This window comes from Sciurus vulgaris, assembly GCF_902686455.1.
Source record: "Sciurus vulgaris genome assembly, chromosome: 2".
In the NCBI taxonomy this organism is placed as follows: domain Eukaryota; kingdom Metazoa; phylum Chordata; class Mammalia; order Rodentia; family Sciuridae; genus Sciurus; species Sciurus vulgaris.
The window spans coordinates 78924898-78947310 of record NC_136462.1 but is presented as its reverse complement, the minus strand read 5'-3'; the positions used below and the strand labels follow the sequence as shown (position 1 = coordinate 78947310).

Here is a 22413-nt window from a genome sequence, read left to right as displayed (position 1 = left end):
GTGGTCTCAATCAAAAAAGTCTTTGATAAGATTAATCAACCATTCATGTTAAAAATACTGAAGAATGTAGGGATAGGAGGAACTTACTTTGACATTTTAAGACTATAAATGATAAACACAAAACCAACATCATATTGAACTAAGAAAAATTAAAAGCATTTCCTGTAAAATAAGGAATAAGATAAAGATGTCTTGTTGCTTCCATTCAATATAGTACTTCAAATTTTAGCCACAGCAGTAGGCAAGAGAAGGAAATTAGAGAGATGCCAACAGGAAAAGATGAAGTCAAATCTCTGTTTGCAGATGATATGATCAAGAAGGTCTAAAAAACCCCACCAGAAAACTGACAGAGCTGATAATCCAATTCAACAATGTAGCAGGATACAAAATCAATTTATAAATATCAATGACTTTCCTATACACCAATAATGAATACACTGAAAAATAAATCAGAAAAAAATTCTATTCACAGCCTCAAAAAAAAAAAAAAAAAAAACCTAGAAATAAATCTAATCAAGGAGGTGAAAGACCTCTACAGCGAAAACTATAGAACACTGAAGAAAGAAATTGAAAAAGACCCTAGGAGTTGGAAAGACCTTCCATATTCCTCAATAGGCAGAATTAACATTGTCATAATGGCCATGCTACCAAAAGTCATCTACAGATTCAATTCAATCCCCATCAAAATACCAATGACATTCTTCAGAGAACTAGGGAAAAAGTTTTAAAATTCTTGTGTATTTTAAAGAGAAATCTTATCCTCTATACCTGCCACTTGGGTTTAAATCTTGTGACCTCTGGTAGTAGTTCAGCTATAAAGGCTGTTCTGAGAACAATAACATGATAGAAAGTACAAACAAGAGAAGGCTTTTCTGACTATACTTCAAACCTCTTATTCACTAAGCCTGCCGTGAAGAATGTCCTTTTCCCAGTCCTTTTCATGGCAGATGGCAGGGGGTGAGTACTGGGATACTGCAGTTGTGGCCACAAGGGGGCATTGGCTCCACTCCCCTCCTTCCACAAGAGTCTTATGAGTTCAAAAGCATGAAAGTTACTAGAGGACTTGATTTCTATTGGCTGAACAGACAACAGAAAGACCTCTCATGCTTCAGAGAACAAGATCTGAGATGCAGAAGCAGCTCCTGAGAAGAGGAGGTTTGGAATCATTACAAATTGTCCCAAGACTGAGAGGTCAGGATGCAGAACAAGTTGTCATGTGCCTTCCTAGTCTTGTGGCTTCAGCTTGGCTGTAAGTAGAAACTTAAGAGATAAGAACCCTATGGTGCATTCATCCAAACTCAGGAGGGTTAGGAGTTTAGTCCCAGCTTGTCTCACATTTCCTTGTTGGGATTTTTCAAAATGGCTAAACTAGAGGCTTTGCATCATTTCTGATTTTATTTTCCTGAGCAGGGTTGTATGGAGAAGACCAGGTGGAGCAAAGTCCTGAGACCCTGAGACTCCAGGAAGGATACAGTAGCAGCATCAACTGCAGTTACAAAGACATCAATTTTAGAGGGCTACATTGGTATAAGCAAGATATTGGGGAAGGTCCCAGATTCCTCTTCAGCCTGTATTCAGTTGGAGAAGAAAAGCAGAAAGGCAGACTGAGAGCCACATTATTAAAGAAGGGAAGCTCTATGGACCTCACTGCCCCTAAACCTGAAGACTCAGCCACTTACCTCTGTGCTGTGGATACACAGTGCTCCCCAAGCCTCCGTAGCCTACATCAAAAACCTGCCCCTGGGGCTCTGGAATAAGGTCAGAGGCATTTCTGCTGTTTTTCCTCCTTGAAGGAGTATTTACCCAGGACCCAGAACCTCTTTCCAAGTTGTCTAATGGAGAATAGCCAGAGGAGATATTACTATCCAAGCATCCAGAGAGTTGCCTGTGGGTGTTTATGGGTCGGTCAGTCCAGAGCTTCCTCACACAAATTCAGAAGGGACAGCTGTGATATGGAGAGTCATGGTGTCTATCTTGGATCACTTTGAAGGAGGTTGCACAGGTGAACACACTATTTCCTACAAAAGAATTTTTTTCTCATAATAATCTGGTCATGTAATTATAAGTGAATCTTTTCCATTTTAACATAATCTTCTTGAAATCAACATTGCCACCAGTCCCATCTCTAATCATGATAAAATTAATTGAAAGAACTGTTTATACTGATTCTTCCCATTTTCTCAATTCCTATTCTTCACCCACACTTGAATCTTGCTATTGGTAGCATCACTCGAGAGAAGCTATCACTGTATCACCAGTGGCTTTGAGACTGATAAGGCCAACAGATGGTTTTCAATGTCCATCTCATCTGGTTTTCACCAATCCTTCTTCCCTTTTAAAAAAATTCTATCTTCAATTAAAATAGACATACACTTACAAAATCAAACAGCAGTGTGCTTTTAGCAGCAGCCCTGTGCATTCCCAGTCAGGTGTCCCTGACGATGGAACTGCTTTTAATTCAGATAATGCTTCTGACAGCGATTTCAATAGTTTAAAAAGTCATTTCTTTTTCTTCTTTTTTTAAAAAAGATACAACACATATACTAAAGTACACAAAATTTAAGCACGGAGCTCAATGAAATTTACACTTGTGTATACTCATGTAGTACCAGTTGGAGCTACATGTTGACAATTTCTATCACTCCAGAAGATTTCCGCATGCCATTTCCAGTTCAGATGCCCTCCCTGAACTCTCCAACCGGGGAACCACTATTCTGACTTCCACCACCTGTTCTTGAACTTCATGTGACTGGCTCAGACACCATTGGCCAGTGCATGCTCCCATGTCTGGCTTCCTTCACTCAACATAATCTCTGTGTTCATTAGTGCAGCTGTTTGTGTCATGTGTTTGCTTTTTTTTTTTTTTTTTTTTTCGATAATCAGAAATCCTCCAGATGAGTACACATTTCTTAATCCTACCTCCTTGAAATACACATTTGGGTATTTTGATTATTTATAGTTTGGTGTTATTGTGAAAGAAGCAGCAACGGACATTTATGCATATGTTGATGGACATGTGAACTCATTGTTCTTGGGTAATCCCACCAGAATGAACATCCTAGATCACGGAATAGGTGCAGTTGGGTTAGTGTGACAAATGTTTCTCTACAGGGTTGAACCACCTTACACTCTCCTGATCAACATATGGTAGTTCCAGTTACTGTATATCCTCAAAGAAATGGTAGCAGTTTCTTCTTTGCTTCTTTTTAAATCTAAGCCATTCTGGTGATGTGAAGTGGTGTCTCATAAAATTGTATTTAAATTTGCTTTTTCTAAAAAATAAAGATGTTGAACACCTTTTCATATGGTCGTTGCCATCTGGATAGTCTTTTCTGTTCAGTACCTGTTCAAGTCTTTTGATCATTTGTCTATTATTTATGTGTAGGTATTTTTTAAAAATATACTCTGAAAAAACATATACTCTGGCTGGGAGCCCCTGTCAAAATCACATACTGTGAACTCTCTCCTAGTCCACCATTGGACTCCTCACTTTCATCATCCTGTCCTTTGATGTACAGAAGTTCCTAGTTTTAATGAAGGATAACTAATTATTTTTTCTTTGAATGTTAGTATATTTTGTACTCTACTGGGAAATCCTTGCTTACTTCCAGGCATGGACATGTTTTCCTATTAGGTCTATCTTCCACCATAAATCCATTTTTGTAATGATGTGCAATACGTGCCAAGGTTCCATTTAATTAAAAGATAATCCTTTCCCCCTTTGAAGTATAGTGGCATTTTTTTTACAGTGGCATTTTTGTCATTGCACGTGTGTGGTCTATTTCTGCACTCTCGATTTTATTACATCTATTAATCTATTGTTCCATTATTTTGCCAACGTGCTCATTGATCTAGTTTTATAGTATGATTTGAAATTCATCAGTTTTTCCTTCATCTTTGCTCTTCTCCATATCATTTTACCTATTTTACATCCTTTGCAATCCCATGCAAATTTTAGAATCAATTTCTAAATTCGAAATCCTCTTCAATATCTATAAAATTTCTGTTGCAATTTTGGTTGGTATTGTATTAAATCTATGGATTGATATGGAGAGAATATATACTTGAAAAGTATTGAATTGTTTAAAAAATAATTCTCCATTTTTGAGGCCATCTTAATTTTTCTAAACAATAATTTTAGTTCTCTGTGTAGTGATCTAGCACATCCCATATCAAACTGTACTCCCATGAAATTTTTAAAATTATATTTTCCCATTGTTGCTAGTGAATAGAAATACAGTTGGACTTTGTATTCATTGAAATTTCTACACATATTAGCTCATTCTAATCATTTGTTTTTGAATACTTTTGGATCTTCTATATCCATAATCATGCCACCTAAAAATGAAAAAAAATGTTCATTTAAAAAAAGTCCTTATTTATTTCCCTCACCCTACTGGCCAGCCTCAGTAGCAGGGCTGACTTCATGGGTATATAAGCAGTGCCTCACAGAGTCTCACATTCAAAAGGTTTAATATTTTGTTGTCACTTTCTTGAAATTTTTAATTTTATCTCTGAATTTATATTTTGTAAATGAAAAGTGACGGAACAATGGATCCTATGCCCTGACTTGGAGTTTCAGCTCACAGTCCCTACCTACACTGCTTCCTATCTCCTCCAGGGATTCTCTGCTGCCCCTGGAGCTCTACCCTCAGCTTCTCATTACCAGTATGTCCCTAGTATCATCTTCTTACAGTAGGGACCTGAGTGTGGTGTAGGAGGGTTGGATGGGGATGGTGACAGTAGTGTCTGGGATAGGCAAGGTCCCTGAGTTCCTGCTTTGACTCACAGCACCCATTTCCTTTTATTAGGCAACTTCTAGAGGGCCTTTTGCCCACCCCCATCTATGTACCAAGTGTGCTACCTGTGTCACACCTGGGATCAAGTTTGTGCTCCCTTGGGGCAGCAGACTAGTAGGAGTGGAAGACTGAATCCCATGCCCCACCTGAGACCTTGCCTTTCTTTCTGTCTTTTTTGCTTTGAGCATCACAAATTATATAGCATGCCCTACTTACTGGCTTAGGAGCTCCTATAAAATGTTGAATAGAATTTTTATTATTCCCAAACTCAAGAGTAAAGCATTCCATATTTTAGCATAATACTAGTAAGATTTCTGAGGAAGCTATTTATAGCAGAAAGCAAACAGAAAGCAAAGTAGGACTTCTAGTTAAACTAGCATTTGATTATTTCCAACATGGGAAAGGTTACTGAAGTTTAAGGTCTAAATAGGGTATATTAGTCAGTTTTGCATTACTACAACAAAATACCTGAGACAATTAACTTATCAAGAAAAAAAAATGTTTATTTTGCTCATCATTCTGGAGTTTCCAGTCCAAGAACGACCAGTACCATGCTTTTGGGCGCCTGGTGAGGGTGACAGATGGCAATGGTGGGGAGCATGTTTCAGAGCAAACCTTGTACAATTGGGTCATGAGTTAATTTAGTCTCAGGCATCTAGGTTAAACAGAAATAAAAAAAAGGTAGCCAATGATAGGGGACTAATTAGCTCTGTTTAGATCTGCTTGTTATCAGACAGAGGCAGAACTTAAAAATTCAAAAGACATAAAAAAGGTGTAGTGGAGTCTGGCTACTAACTTTTAAGTCAGTCTAATGACTAAGCTCATTCTCATAAAGGGACTCTGAAGTCAGAATTGGCTTTCCCCAGCCCTCCTCTGTGGGAGAGGAAGGATTGGAAAGAAGGCAATCAGGAGTAGAAGCTTCCTGAGTTAGGGAAAGATGTAAGTGTTCTTTTACCCATATTGCCTGGTTTGTTCTAGTTAACTCTTTGGGTTGACAGCCTTGCATTCTGCTCAATGTATTTAAGGGAAGAAATAAGAAAATCATCATGGGATTCTTGCTTTCAGTTCCCTGCACTTCACCATAATCATTGTCTCCAACGGTGTCATTATTGTCATTTATGGGACTCTTATGATAGGCTAAACTCTTTATTCAGCACTTTACATACTCATCGAAATAATCTCAAACCTGTGAAATATTATCCTATTTCTCAAATAATAAGGAAACTGAGGTTTAAGTAAGTTTTGAGATGAAGGATGTTTTGAGATAAACTAAATCATGGAGACATGATGAAATGAGATTAGAAAATTAAAAATTCCAGGTTAGGACAGCATTTCTCAAATTTTACTATACACTTGTGAATCATTTGAAAACTTTACTTCAGTCCCATACATTTAATATGTGCAGAAGAAGGTCAGGAGTCTGGTGTTTTTAGTGAATGGATGGTTTTGGTTCAAGTCACTGGGAGATCTTACCTCGAAAAGCACAGTAATTGGGAGACTGTTGTTTTTCCTGATGGACAATGCAGACTAGTCATTGACTGTGTGTTAACTTAGATAAGAGGTGCTTACGGAACCAAACCCACCTGGGGATGCCTCAACACAGGTAGCTTCTTATTTCTAATGAAACCATAACCTTGCTTAGTAAAAAAAAAAAAAAAAAAAAAAAAAAAAAAAATCTTGTTTTAGTAATAAAAGCTGTATCTTATCTGTTTGGGGGACAAGTTTTGGAGGCTGTTAAGTTCAAATCAAGGTACAGGCAGATTCTGTGTTCAGTGAGAGCTTATCTTCTAGCCTGGCTGACCCTTGCATGGCAGAAGGGTGAGGCAGCTCTGCTGTGGGGCCTCCTTAATAAGGACACCAATCCCACTTCTGAGGGTCCTGCCCTTAGGACACAATCGCCTCCCAACAGCCTTTCCCACCACCATGACATGATATTTAGGTTTCCACATGAGTTTGGGGGGAATACAAACATTCAAACATATCAGAAGGTAACAATTTTGTTTTCAACAAAAATAAAGGGAAATTTATCTATGACTTGAAAAGCAGCAGAAAAGAGTAGAGATAGACAAATCTTTTAGTTATGCTTTTTGAACCAGAAAATAGACCAGAACAATTTTTTTATCCCTTAACATTTCCTCTTTTGTTCTAAGGTTAAAGTAATTTAATTAGTTTCTCTTTTTTACTCTCATTCTCTGGATTCTATACAATATTTTAACTTCATATTGAATAAAGCTATCTACAAAATTGATAAAGCTCTGCTTTGCAGAACATAGCACAATAGTTTTCTAGCTTGTTTTTTTGTAAATTTCATAATAGCCAGTAGAGGCCATGCTAATACCCATGATCACTTCTTGATATGTTTACTCTTCTGCCCCATCTTACTTTTTCCATTGAGATGAATAGAATATGCTGTGAAGAATTTCTGCTCTGTTGAATTGGGTGATTAGGATCCAGTGTTCAGGACCAAGATTTTCCCACCATTTTCCATTTAGAATGGTTCCAGGACAGATGCGCTCTCTGGGGTTTATGAAGAAACAACTGAACAGGATTTGCCACCACCCACGTCCCTCTCCCTTAACTGATGTGAGGAGATGGCTAAGGATGGGAGTCAAGAGAAGAATATGATTAGTGTTCCCATTTCTCATAGCCACTTGAGAGGTCAACACCCCAAATTAATTATTTTCAAAGACAGAGCTCTGCTGAATTAAAAGGAAAAATGCTTGGCACTTGTCTTAGCATTTCTGCTTCTGAAGGAGATTGTGATGCACTTTTTCTTCTGCTTAGGAGGAAGACAAAGTGGAGAGAGGTGGCAGAGCAGAGAGAGACAAAGGTGGGCTGTCTGGATTCCTCCACTGGGCAAGGTGCTGAGGAGCAAGCATTTGGGGTGTGTGATGCTCTGAATGCAGCACGCCCAGCTGTCCTGCCAGCACTCCACTTGGGAGGGGAGGAAAGGCAGTTGCTCCTGAGTGGAGTGACAGGAAGGGAGATCACGGCCCTGGGGAGGCGGACAGGTCCTCACAGGAACCCTGGACATGCAGAGGTCATCAGCAATCAGCCAGGAAGGCAGCAATAAAGGTGGCACCCATTCAGAAAGAAGATGTTGCTGTTTGTTCCATCACCTTTTTTCCCCACCTGACCCTGAGGAAGTAGGAACCAAAGAAAAAAGCAGGGAAGTGGAGAACAGAGTGGGCCAGTCAGTCTCACTGTGGCCAGGGTTAGGCCCGAAGTGGGGAGAACAGAGAGACGTGAAGATTGGAGTTACAGGCTGCACTGGGATTTAACCAATAACTGGGAGTGGCCAGGGACTTTGGGGTTTTCCCTTCCAGACATCTCTAAGGAGAGAAGGTGCAGGCTTCCTCCAAAAGACCTAGGACATGTAAGCCTCTTGGATGTTCTTTTCTCTCCCCTGACTCCATGCAGAAAACGTTCATTCATTTAGTTCAAGGAGGAAGACTTTTACTATACCAAGTTTATATCCGGTATCATCTCCTAAATCTACAATTCATGCTGGATGTTTTCATTTGGATGGAGGGCTGAAACTTTTGAAATAAATTGTAGGTAATGCTTCTTTATTTCCTTTTTCCAACTAAGTCTCCTTTCGTGGAAGTGGCAAGTAAAGAATCACCCAACTTTCTGGAAAGAGAAAAGATTATAGGCCTGCTTGGGCTATCACTACTAGACTGTGGGTCAGAGGGATCTGGAAGTGGGCAAAAGGCAGGCAGATTCTGGGACGTTCCTCCCAGGGAGGGGAGAGAAAGGCAGGGAGTTGTGTATGGGATGGGAGATAACAAAAATAAATGTAAAAGTAATCTCCAAAGAATCATTACCTCTAAGCAATCTCCTCTCTGTGGTTCTCTTTTGGAACAGAGGTGAGCAGTGAACAGGAGGTGAGGCAGAGGCCTGAGCCCTGCATGCCTGAGCAGGGGGTAACTCACTTCCAACTGCAGTCACACTGAGAGTGCCGTCTACTGTCTTTAATAGCTTAGGAAGGACCCTGGGAAAGGTGTCATGGTTTTGCTGTTAATTCAGTCAAGTCAGAGAACAAACAAGTGGAAGTCTGAAAGCCTCATTGGCTTTACAAAACATTTTACTTTATATATTACCACTTCCCACCTGGTGCTCAGCCATCTACCTCTGTGCTTCCAGGCTCAGTGAACCATAGGCATCTGCAGTTGGTCCCCACATTCCATGGCTGGGCTCCAGCCACACAGCCACCTATGACTGGGGAAGTATTTCCATTAAGGGGTTTTCCAAACTGAGTCTCTCTCCAGGTAGAAGCAATTAAATATGGAAAACTTGATATAATTATATGAAATTAAATGGTGAATTCTTTGCTCCATAAATTTTTATGAACTTTAAGTTATGGAGATCAATTCATATGACATATAGTTCACCTTTTCAAAGTGGCATTTAGTATATTCATAAGGTGCAACCACCACCTCCACCCTGCTTTGAGACAATTTCAAAACCTCAAATAGCAACTATACACTTATAAGACAGTTTCTTACTTCAATCCCTCCTCTGCTTAGGGCCTAGTGAACCAGAACCTGCTTTCTGCCTCCATGGATTTACTATTCTGTACATTCATATAAATGGAATCATATCATACAGAGCATTTTGTGTAAGGCTTCTCTCACTTAGCATAAATTCTGTAGGGTTTATCCAACTCAGAAAATAAGAGAAAACCAAACATGCACCTCTAACCCTACAATGTGTCACTTCTGGTTAGCTGCCTACACCTTCCTCATGCAATTGCCCTAAGTCAGGACATATTTCTCTCCCTCCCTCCCTCCCTACCATCTTTCCTTCCTTCCTCTTTTTCTCCCACCATAAGCTTTCCCACTCCTCTGTTTTTGAGTCTCTGTTACAATACAAGTGCTGGTAGCTGATCCCCTTGCTATAGCATGTTCTGAATAAATAGCCTCATGTCAGTGGTCTTCACTTATTTCTACATATCCCTTCAAAAAACAGTTGATTTTTCTTCCCTAATGAGTTATCACATGCCATAAGACTTTCACTGTGCAGGTGAAAAAAAATGAATTTCCACGTAACGAAAGGTCTGATCATAGAAATATTAAAGCTGGAAGCAGCTGGGCAACAGCTAGGGCAGGATGCCTAGGTAATCAGAAGTATGACTTAGGAACATCTGAGAGCAGCCTTGATATGAAGCAGACCTCAACATTTATATTACAAGTTTTATCATCAGTACAATTTATACTATCAATTCCAAGCAATTTTCCTCCACATTTTTTTTCCAAAATAGGTTATGGATAAGTCATACATTCAGCTGTGTGAGATAGAAAGGATTTCAATAAGCAGTACTTTACTAGTGATTACTTACCATGGTCTCAATGAACCTCTAATGTTAATGAAAGCAAATAAACCCTATTATGAGAAAAAGGGAGCATATTCATGTTCAAAAGGAGTTACTTTCTGCACATGACAGCAGCATTTTAGGCAGTCAGACACTTTCCTGTTGTTATGCAACAGTGAGCAAATACAGTCTTATTAGGGAAATGGACACACCATAAAGCAATTCAAAAAAGCATGTAATCTCAACACATGAAAAGGAAAATAAATGTAAAATGGACATCACAAAGGATTATAAAATAGGGAGCTGGTTCTTTTTGGCAGGGTGGGGATTATGCTGCTGTCGCCAGAGAAGGCTTCTCTGGGAAAACAGTTAAACAGTGAGATATGTCTGAAAGATGGATGTTAGCCAAGCTGAGACTCCAGCCAAGGAGTGCTTTGAGTCTCAGTCAAATCTGAATTCTTTCTAAGGGAGAAGTCACTGACCATATGCAGGCAAGTGGTAAATGGATATAAATGGGTGGAATCAAACTAGTTTTTGGAGCTGAATTTGATAGGACTTCATGATAAGTTAAACATGCAGAATGCACAAAGAATAAAGAGACAAGAAGGCTGGTAGACCAAAGGACCATTTCCTATGGAAGGGATGATGGGGAGGGCAAGTGGGGAGAATCAAATGTTCTACTTCAATATGTGCTTGAGATTCAAATTTTGTTTGAGATTTGAATACATGTTGACATTACATGAAACATTTAAACACTTATGAGAAACAGGCAATCAATTATATGCATTCCTGTCACAGAATGATACCATATGTAGATAAAAATTGGGAAATCATGATCCTTAAGGCATTTTGAAAACTATGAGAGCAGGAAATTCTCTCATGGAAAACACACAAAGTTAGACAGGAAGATGATCTAGAATCAAGCTGTGAAGGAATATAACATTTTGAGATCATATATAGGGAAATGAGCCAAAAGATGGGGTGAGAAGGGTCAGAGAAAAACCAGAGGCATGTGTTTCCATAGTAGGTAAGGGGTGTTGAGGAGGATAGAGTAGTAGACTGCAGGGAAGCTTTGTGGAGTGTAAGATGAGGCCTGAAATGTGCTCTGGATTTTGCATCATGGATGTCATTGATGATTTTGTTAAGAGCAGCTGTGAGGACAGGGATGGTGCAGAACTGAGTTTTGTGGACTGTGGAGTGACAGGGAGAGTCAACGGCCATGTGCAGAACCCACTCTGCATTCCCTCAGTCTTTGGCTTCTCAGCTTTAAAGTTTATTTCTATGTGATTTTCACAATCAACCCAATGACATACATCCTAACATTGTCCTCAGCAAAGACATACCCAGGGTGGGACAATGGTAGAGAAATGTCTGTCCCAGTTGCAGGTAATAGGGCTTGCTGTAAGATGCTTTAAAAAACAATAGTGAAGATGATTAAAAGCCAATCTGCTTTTTATCAGGAATTCAGCATCTGCTTTTTGTATGCCAGTAGTTCTAAACTGTCACAGATAAAATACTACTTCCTAGAAAAAAAAGTTTACTGTTATTCAACTATTTTGAGGCTCTAATAAACGAGTTAATTTGAGGTTCTTTAATAATGCAGTTTTCTTCACTACACATGGACTAAATATAGAAATGCCTCATGTGTCCTTCAACCAATTTCCTCCAGGCTTAGATCATCTTTGAAAAACCATGGAATGATCACGACCAGGAGGGTGATGCCAGTACAGTCCAGGTGTGTCCTCTCCATCAGATCTGGTGTTTCCCTCTTAGAACAACACCCACACGTCTGTTCCATCTTCCTCTGCTGTAATTGGCCTTAGTTTTTGCTATTCTAAAAGGCACATAACAATATTTCATTGTATTTTTAATTTGCATTTCTCTAAGAGCCATTGACCAAAACTTCTTTGTTTTTTCTTTATTAAAATTAACAGAAGTCCACAGTTCATTCACATTTCCTTAGTTTTTGCCTAATGTCCTTTTATGTTTGCAGGGTTTATAGTAACTTCCTTGTTTCATTCCTGACATTCATCATTTGGGTTTTTGGTTTTTCTTTGTCTGTTTTGCTAGAAGTTTGTAAGTTTTACTGAGCTTTGTAAAGAACAGGCTCTTTTCTCTGTTGATTTCTATTTTCCATTGCACTGATTTCCATTTCATCTTCATTATTTCCTTGCTTGCTTTGGGTCAATTTTTCTCTTCTTTTTCTAGGTTCTTGAGGTGAGAGCATACATAGATCATAATTTGAAAATTGTTCTTTTTTCCCAATACTTGCATTTAGTATTACAAATTTTCCTCAGTACTCTTTTTGCTATGTTCTACAAATTTTTACTTGTTGTATTTTCATTTCTACTAAGATTGATTTATGGTTGGCTTCCCTTGAAATATCCTGTTTGACCATGGATCATTAAGAAGTATGTTCTTTCGTTGAGTGTAATTGGAGATTCTCCTGTTATCTTTTTGTTATTCATTTATAATTTTGTTCCACTGAGATTGGAGAACATACTCTTTATGACTTCAGTTCTCTTACAATAAATTTGTTGAGATTTGCTTTATGGCTCAGGATATGATCTTACTTGGTATATGCTCCACTGACATTTGAGAAGAGTGCTAATTCTGCTGCTGTTGTGGAGAACAGACTATAAATGACTATTATACTCTGTTGGTTGGCAGCATTGTAGAGTTCTTCATTCTTGCTGAATTTCTATGTAGTTGTTTTGTCAGTTGTGGAGAGAGGAGTATTGAAGTTTCTGTCTATAGATCTTGATTTGTTTATTTCTCCTTTCACTTCTATCAATTTTTTCTTGTTCTTATTTTTCAGCCCTGGTAGTTGATGCAAACACACTTTGGATTGTTTTATCTTCTTGGGACAATGACCCTTTTAACAGCATAAAATATTTCTCACTGAATCTGATAACTTTCTTTGCTCAGGAGTCTGATATTGAAATAGATACTCCTACTTTCCTCTGATTAACATTTGCATAATTTATCTCTTGCTTTCAACATACCTATGTCATAATCTTAGAGATGAGTTTCAGCTACTCTACAGCTGTAGAGTCATGTTTTTAATATGATCCATATTTTAACTGTCTTTTCATTGGTGTACATAGAAGAATCCCTGAATCATAACTGAAGTATATAGATACTTTGGATTTACTTTAAATCATATTTTAGGGCCAAATCATCCATTTTATTTTTTGGTGTTTGTTCTTCGCATTTTTTGCTTCTCCTTGTTTTTTTTTTTTTTTTTTTTTTTTTTTTTTTTAATCCTGACTACCTGTGAGTTGTTTGGCATATTTCAGAATTCTATTTCAATTTGTAAATATTGTGAATATATCTTTCTGAATAGAGGATATATAGAGGTAGCTTTAAGAATTGCATTATATAGTTTGAATGAAGTATAAAAACACTGCCTCCTTTCATATCCACATAGATTTCTCTATTCATAATATATCCTTTTAAATATGTCTTGTAATATATGTTGCTAATTTCTTCAAGCAGTATTAGCTTTTCTTGATCTATCAGATATAACTTAGGAAATTGATGAGAAAAAGGAAAATCCATTACATTTATCCATGTTTATGCTTACTTTGTTCTTTCATCTTTCTGGATATTCTAACATTTCTCTATCATTTTCTCTAAGTTTAGAGAGTTTTCCTTTGATATTCTTTAAGGATAAGTTCATTGGTGACTACTTAGCTTTCTTTCATCTTTATTCCTTCAGGATTTTTTTGTATTTATATCCTTTTGATTGACAGTTCTCTTCATCACTTGAAAAGTACTGGGCCACTTCCTTCTAGCCTCCCTGGCTTTTGTTGAGAAATCCACTATCATTGGAATTATACTTCTACTTGGCTAAGATGTCATGGCTCTCTGATTACCTTCAAGATTTTTTCTTCTGTTAGTTTTCAGAATTTTTTATGCTGTATTGCCATGAAGTGCATTAAGTATTTTCTCATTAAGGTGCCTCCAGCTTCCTGAACCTGTGTGTTTATGACTCTTTAAGTTTGAAAGATTTCAGCCATTATCTCTTTTTTTTTTTTTTTCTGGTGGGGTACTGGGGATTCAATGCAGGGGTGCTTAACCACTGAGACACAGTCACAGACCTTCTTCATAAATTTTAATTTTTTGAGACAAGGCCTTGCTAAGTTGCTGAGGCTGGCCTTGAACTCCTACCTTCTCCTGAGTTGCTGGAATCATAGGTGTGTGCCACCAGGCTTGGCCTTTTTGTTTATTTTTTCAGCCTTATTTTCTTTTTCTTCCCTACTTTGGTTCTTCATAACACAAATATTAGACTTTTTGTTCTAGAACTACAGTCCTTGAGGGTCTGGTCATTTGTTTAATCTATTTTCTTTCTGTTGCTCAATTTCTATTGATATAACTTCAGTTCATTGATGTTTCTCCTGGTCCATTTGTTTTACTGTTGAGCTCGTTCACTGAAGTTTTACTCTGATTATTTTAATCTTACTTCTAAAATATTCATCTATTTCCTTCTTATATCTTCTATTTGTATGCTGAGACATTCTATTTTTAAATTTGTCTTGAACTTTTTTTTATAATTGTCTATTAAAATATTTTTAAGTTATGTTTGTTTTCAACCCCTTGTCAGGCTATTCTAACTATTCTAACATCTGGGTCATGTAGGTGTTGGTGTCTGTTGACTGGATTTTTCAGTCAAGCTGAAATTTTGCATTTTGAATATCATGATGGGCAACTATGGGTCTTATTTAAGCCTTTTGTTTAAAAGACTGTGCTCTTTGAGTGTGTTAGCTCACAAGTCATCAATGGCCTTTTTGTTGCTAAACCTAAGAGATATTTTTAAGTTGCATCATCAGACAAATATTTCTCAAATTTTAATGTGCATTAAGAATCATTTTAAAATACAGATTCTAGCTTGGGAAGCGTGGGTAGGACTTGAGATTCTGCATCTCAGACTAGCTCCCCAGAAATGCCAATGCTACTCATTTGCAGAGCACAAGTTGCCAGACTTCTGCAGTGTTTTTCACTCCCTCTGTTTTGAACACTTTGTCTTCCTGGGACTCCACTCTCATTTTTAAATCAAGTTCTGGGAGATGCCCTACAGTGTCTTTTTTATCCTACACTTCTTTCACCATCCCCATAGTTTCACTATTCTTGCTGTCGGTTTTTGTCTCTACTCAGTTTGAACACTGTTTATGGGAAATTTCAGCTACTCAAATGTCTTCAACTATTATATAAAATAAGATATTTTAACTGTGATCAGTTAAGACCCTTGCTTTTCCTCTACAATTTTACCCTCTTACAATTCTACTTTTGTTGGGTGGTTATGAAGTAGCCACAAAGCTAATGGAGATCTGGTTAAGGTGAATTTGAATGTGAGTCGCATTTCATTTGGATTTAGTTTTTGGATTTACTTATATGACTCATAGTCATTTCATTGTATATTTAGGTGTCTGTTACCAAGATTTCACAGATTTCAAACTAATACTAATTATTCTACATTACACCATTTTGCCTTTCTGTTGCTAGTGACCCATTAATAAGTGTTTGAGTCCTTAACTTAAAGTCATAATGGTCAACCACTTTTGAGTATTTAAAATTATATCCCACCTCTCTAACTGCCTCCAATATAATTTTCTCGTTTCACTGCCAACAACTGCTATATGCACTCTATCTAAACTGGATCACTTACCTTTGTTTATCTTTTCCCTTTAATATGAAATGGCTATGCCCAATCCGATTTATTAAGCCTCTCATTAGCTTCTTTCTGGTTGCTCAGAAACCAGGGGATCATACTTATAATACACAAGTGTGATGAGACATTAACAACTGAGGTAGCAGAATTTGAAAGTAGTACCCAAGATTTCTCTACCCTGGGTGTGCACATCTTGCATAATTTCCTTTCCATAAGTGTTGTCAGGACCTGGAATATGATAGCTGTCACTCCTGTATTTAGGTTGTATTTCATGGTGAAGGTGAAGGTATTTTGCAGGTGTAATTGAAGTCCCTAATCAGTTTGGCTTTGAGTTCATCAAAAGGGAGATTGGTGGTCCTGATCTGATCAGCTGGGCTCTTTAATAGAGGGCTCGGTCTCTTTCTGAAATTAGAAAGAGCTTCCTGCTACAGAAAGCCAGTGCCAAGAGTTCTGCAGCTGTAAGGAGATGAATTCTGCCAAGAACCATGTGAGCTTGGAAGAAGTGTCCCAGGCATCAGACAAGACTGTGAGCTTAGCTAACTGACTGCAGACTTGTGAGACCCAGCTTAGCTTTTCCCAGCTTCTGACCTACAGAGACTGTGAGACAGTAAACGGATGTCGTTCTCTGTTCCTAGGTTTGTGGTAATACATTCCACAGCAATGAAGATGTAGTACAGACTTAATGAACTAATTAGTTCGTATTCATAATACTTAGGCTTTGTTACAGCAGAAAAAAACTTGGAGTTTAAAGAAATGCTTTGATAGACATTTCCCTCGAAATGACTATAGTCATAAAACTTTATATGACATTATCCTACTGCACCATGCATTAAAAAAATTAATTGATAATGCATTATCTTTCTTTTGATTCCACAGGAAATATTGCAAACATATTGTCATGAGGAAAGCCAATAAAGAAGTATATAGAAGCTGGGCACGGTGACGCATGCCTGTAATCCCAGAGGTTCAGGAGGCTGAGGCAGGAGATTCACAAGTACAAAACCAGCCTCAGCAACTTAGCAAGGCCCTAAGCAATTTAGAAAGACCCTGTTTCTAAATAAAATATAAAAAGGGGTGGAGATGTGGCTCAGTGTTTGAGAGATCCTTGTTCAATCCCTGGTACCAAAAACAAAACACTACAGAGAAAAAAAAAAAACATAGAAACAAAAGCTATATAGACTATGTAAAAGAAAATAATAAAACATCATGTAATTTTCTGAATTCTATGATTTTTGTCATATGTGTGTCAAAAATAGTAATTCATTCTGATTTTATTTTTCGTTCTAAAAAATTCCTTAGTGCTCATTTACAATTGACAATTTTGTAATCTTCTTTTTAAAAAATCTGTCTTACAAGTTGCAGACCTTATAAAACATAAATCCTCCTTCATGCAGCCCTGAACTGTGAACTTCTCCTGAGCTTTCTCTTTGACCCCTGGAGGGCGCTGTTGCCCAAACAGGAACTGGCTTTCCTGTAGATTATAAACTCAAAACCACTTCCTTCCCTACATTTTAAGGAAGAGCTCTGCTGAATATTTGAAGAAGCTCAGAGGCCAGAGGCAGGCTGGTTTGTTAACAGTGTCTTCAACAATTCCGAGAAGAAATCCCAATCCCCTGTCATTTGTCCCTAACCTCACAGCCACCTCAGTCTTCAGATTCTATTTGGTTATGGGGGATCTCCTAGGACGGAGCATACTGCTTCCTCACTGCTTTGCAGGGGCTTTTGTGTGTAAAATCAGTGCTTCAGATGCCCCTGTTCACAAGAGACTCACTCTGCTGTACTCTGTTGTCCATAGATGGAACACTGTGTGGTGTGACTCTGAATAAAGACTCTTGGATTAACGGAGTTCTACCACATAGCACTGATGTTGCAGGAGGACGTGGATTCCAATCAGTGACCCAGCCTGCCACTGCATCACTGACTCTCAAGGAGCCCCTCTGGGCAGCAACACCCCAGCCAAGGCCTCCAGCTCCTGCTGAAATACATATCAGAAAAGGACTTGCTTGTTGCAAGCATTCAGGATTTGAGGCTGAATCCAGGAAGAGGGAAAACTCCTTCCACCTGAGGAAAACCCCAGATCATTAGAACGATAGGGCTGAGTACTTCTGTGCCCTGAGTCCCACAGTGCGGAGCCAAAAGCGAACCACCTGAGATGTGCAGATTAAGGAACCAGGGTCTCAGCCTCGGTTATTTCAGGAATTTGTCTTGTTCTGTGAAGATCAACAGAACACAGAAATAGAATCTTATAAAGTGCTTAGTGTCCATAGAGATCTTACTGCGTGTTTGCCGTTTTGCAAAGGAAGAATTCTGATTTCTGAAGGGCAGCATTCTTATCCTGGAGAGTCAAGAGTCTACAAGGAATTAGGCTACAGGATTCTCAACAACCCTGAGGAAGTTACTTGCCTGCATGTCATTTGACATAATGATGGGCTCAGATGTCTTGAGGTTGATTGTATAAATTAAAGTAAGGCAAATCAGAGATTTGCTTTCCATTATTAATCTCATCTCTCAAGCAATCGAGAAACTCAGAAGGATTGGAGAATTGCTTTTTTTTTTTAACCAAACTACATTTTCTCCATATTATTTTATCCAATCTGTTGACTTCAGTAATAAAAAAGCCTCCTCAAGAGCTAAAGTGTGTGAGGTTGGAGAACTTAATGCTGCATTTAAGAATGTGTACAAGGCAAACTTTCCGAATTTCTCCATAAACGCTTTTATTGCATTTATAAAGATGTTTGTCTTGTTTACAAGTACTATGAAGGCAGATGTAGTGTCTAATTGATTTTGCATTTCCAGAGATCTAGAACATTCTTAAACATATTGGTTAAACTGGATCGAATCACACTGGGGAGCTCTTTTTTTTTTTTTTTTTTTTAAAGTTCATAGGTAAAAGGATTGTTTTAGTATCACTATATAAAAGTACTTATTTTCATAAAAGGCACTAGGGCACTTAAGTACCAACTATACTACTCTCAATCCTACAGACTCTTCTTGCCCTCAATTTAATCCACAGATACAGCCCTGGGGAAAGACATCTGGGCTGAGCTCTCAGTGGGCTGAAGGAGAGTGTCCTTAAGTATTCAGTCAATCAGAGGGCACCACAGGTTCTTCTTAAACTGAGAGCCTCTCTTGAAGAGTCTAGTAGTGAATAATTGTTGAATGATTCCAGGAATTCTCTGACCATGGAGATGAGAGCTAGTAATAATGAGAGGAGAGAATGATTGTATGTGAGGAAGTCATTATTATTAGCACATACGAAAGCTGCTTTTTGCTGGCTATGCCTTTCAATTAACAGCTCTGATTTCTAAAACAAGATCAATCACTGACTTGGAGATTCTTCCCTGATTTAATTCCTCAAAGTTTACAGCTCCAATACATCTATCTATATGTACTTTGTTAGCGTAACATTTATTTTCATCATTATTTGTGTATCTTATAAAATATTCCCTGTTTAGAAGGATCATACAAAGCAAAAAGGAAGATGAAAAATCTCAAAGAATAGAAATCAGATTTTTCTCTTTTTTCTGATTTTTTCATCTTTATTGCCTAGCAGAGAAAAATTTGAACTTTATTTCACAGGTTCAAAATTATTTCATAACCACTTAATGCTATCTTTTCTTTAATATTCCTTCTGTCTCTTCCTAGTAGGTAGGAGAGAGAAAAGTTTAAAAGAAAAGGGAGATTATGGAAGTAGAAATGTAACCAGAAAAGAGAGGAATTATAAAGAAAAGGGAGTTTACGGAACTTCAGGCACAGGAAATTTGTACAGGATGAGAATCATATTACCCATCCAAGGTAGTATGTAGAAATGACATTGGAATTGATCCTATAACCCCCACTTGTGATTCACAGACTGGTTTGGTCATTTCTTACATACTAAATCTTTCTTTTAGCTTTATTTTTAACTGATATATAAAAACATAAAACTTTATATATTATTGAGGGATCATTAATCTCTCTCTCTCTTTTATTTTTTGGGACCCAAGGACTGAACCCAGGAGTGTTTAACCAATGAACTACATCCCCAGCCCTTTTTATTTTTTTAATTTGAGAAAGGGTCTTAATAAGTTGCTGAGGGTTTCACTAAGTTACTGGGGCTGGCTCTGAACTTGCAAACCTCCTGTCTCAGCCTCCCAAGTCACTAGGATTGCAGGCATTCACCACCATGCTTGGTCCATGTGATATGTTGATAGGTGTATACATTTTGCAATGTTTAAATCAGGTCAAACATTACTCTCTCTCAAAAATTTATCATATCTCTCTCTCAAAAATTCATCATATCTGTCTCTCAAAAATTCATCATATCTTTATGGTGAAAACTTTTAAAAACTTTCTTCTGGTTTTTGAAATGTACAGTACATTATTGTTGTCTATTGTCACCCTACAGTACAATAGCACACCAGAGCTTCTTGTTCCTACTGTCCCTAACTTAGTTCCCCTTCATCAACCTTCCATCACACCTTCCCCCTTAAGGGATAATCTCTTATACTAGTATTTTCAATAAATCTTGATTACTCCAGGAGAGTCCCAGTCCACATATTTTATGTATTCCAATAATAAGGATTCATCAAATACATACTAGATAGCATTTATATTCTTATTTCTTTGTGTGACTGGAATGACTTTGACCTAAATTAATTTACAGGTCAGTATCCCTTTAGTAAGAATACACACCTTTTTTCTGGATTGAACTGTGTGGATGTTCTATGATCCTCCCTAGGATCTAACTGCACAGTTGAAGTAGTTCTCCTTCGGAGGGGCCCCTTCCCTTCCATGTCTAGGTCCTGCACCCTCCTTACAATTCCAGGCTTATCAGAAAGAGTCCCTCAGGTAGCAGACTAATGACGTTCCCTGTCCCCCTCACTCCACATGGCTCCACCCAGATTCTCAGCCAGGATTTGGCTGGCAGAGGGGCTTCCTGCACAGAGGACTGTAAAGGGACTTGCAGTGTCTGGGTCTGAGCAGGGTTTGTAGGTGGAGCTCATTGTTTGCAGGAGCAGAAACAGTTTCAGAACCACGTCCTGACACCCACCTCCCCAGGGTCTGGTGGAGACCCCATCTTACACAACCAGGCGAAGTCATGAAGAGGCTGTTGGGCGCTGTGCTGGGACTTTTGTGCACCCAGCTTTGCTGTAAGTTGGGCTGCCCTGAATTCAGGAAACCAAGGATTTCACGCTGCCGCATATGGAGGAGAGGGAGGGAAAGGAACTCGTAAGCCTCGCAAGCTTTCTGTCATTTTCATGATCGATGCGGCATTTTCAGGGCTACGTAGGTGTTGCCGTGACCATCACTTGTAACTGCTTTTTCCTTTCTAATCAGGTGTGAGAGGGATGCAGGTGGAGCAGAGTCCTCCAGCCCTGATCCTCCAGGAAGGAGCCAGTTCCACTCTGCTGTGCAAGTTTTCTACCTCCGTGAACAACGTGCAGTGGTTTCGCCAAAATTCGGGGGGACGCCTCATCAGCCTGTTTTACATTCCTTCAGGGACAAAGCAGAATGGGAGACTAACGTCCACGACGGTCTCTAAAGAACGCCGCAGCTCCTTGAACATTTCCTCTTCCCAGACCACAGACTCCGCCGTTTATTTCTGTGCGGTGGATGCACGGTGCTGCCCAGGCACCTGCAGCTGCTGCACAAACCCTCAGGGGGCTCGACCCCTCCCCCAGTCACAGGCTCCTCAGGAGGCCCCGCGCCGGCGCTTGCACCTTTCAGAGTTTCTCACCTACATTGGCAGAGTTTTACCCGCAGATATTTTGGGTTGCATAAGTCTGGGAATATGGCTAAAACCACATTCCTTCTCATTCTAGACCTCCTGCACTACAAATCTCTAACTTGGAATTAGCAGAGTAGCTAATAAGAGGACTGGATCAAAATAAATATTAAACAACAGTGTGCTGGATTCCCAAAGAGAGAAAAAATAAAAAGAATGTAAAGGAAAGAAAATCATTTGGATAAAGATGTTATTGGCAATGACACAGCCTAGTTGGTCTCAGGCACATCCAGGTCTGCATCACCTCAGAGTGTGACCACAGGCCCAGGCAAATACTGGACTTGGAGGCCATCCTACCTGAGCAGCAGAGAAAAGGCAAACTTCACTGAGTGCTCCTAGATGATAAATGGATGTGGGGGTGAGTGTGAACATGTGTGTTCCACTCAACCAAGTCCTGTCCATGTTCTCCAGGCTTGTTGGGTGGCCTAAGACCTGGTCTGTCCTGCAGAGTGTTCCCTGCATGCTTATTAGGAATGTGTGCACCATTGTTGAGTGGGTGTCTGTCAAATCTACTTGCTTTATAGTGTTGTTCAAGTCTTCTGTTTCCTTGCTTTGATTCTGTCCAGTTGTCTTACCTATCACTGAAGCTGAGTCACTAAAGTCTCCAACTACTATCATTGATTCTCTCTTTCTCCCTGAAATTCTGCCTGTTTTTGCTTCATGTATTTTGGGGGTGTGTCATTAGATACCTATACACATTTATAACATATTTTCCTAATGTTAGGAACTCTTTCATTGTCATACATAGTCTATCTTTATCTCTATTCTGTCTGATAATAGTATGGTAATTCCAGTCCTCTTATGGTTATTGTTGACATTATACAACTTTACTTTTTTTTTTTTTTTTTTTGGCAGTGCTGAG

At 38.7% G+C, this 22413-nt stretch overlaps 2 gene segments (V, D, J or C); both read left to right on the top strand.

Annotated features, from left to right (window-relative positions):
* Nucleotides 1–22413, top strand: part of LOC306654819 (T cell receptor alpha chain MC.7.G5-like) — a 517362-nt gene that overhangs the window by 56443 nt on the left and 438506 nt on the right.
* On the top strand, nucleotides 20763–21588 carry LOC306653649 (T cell receptor alpha variable 22-like). The segment is given in 2 exons: nucleotides 20763–20916; nucleotides 21104–21588.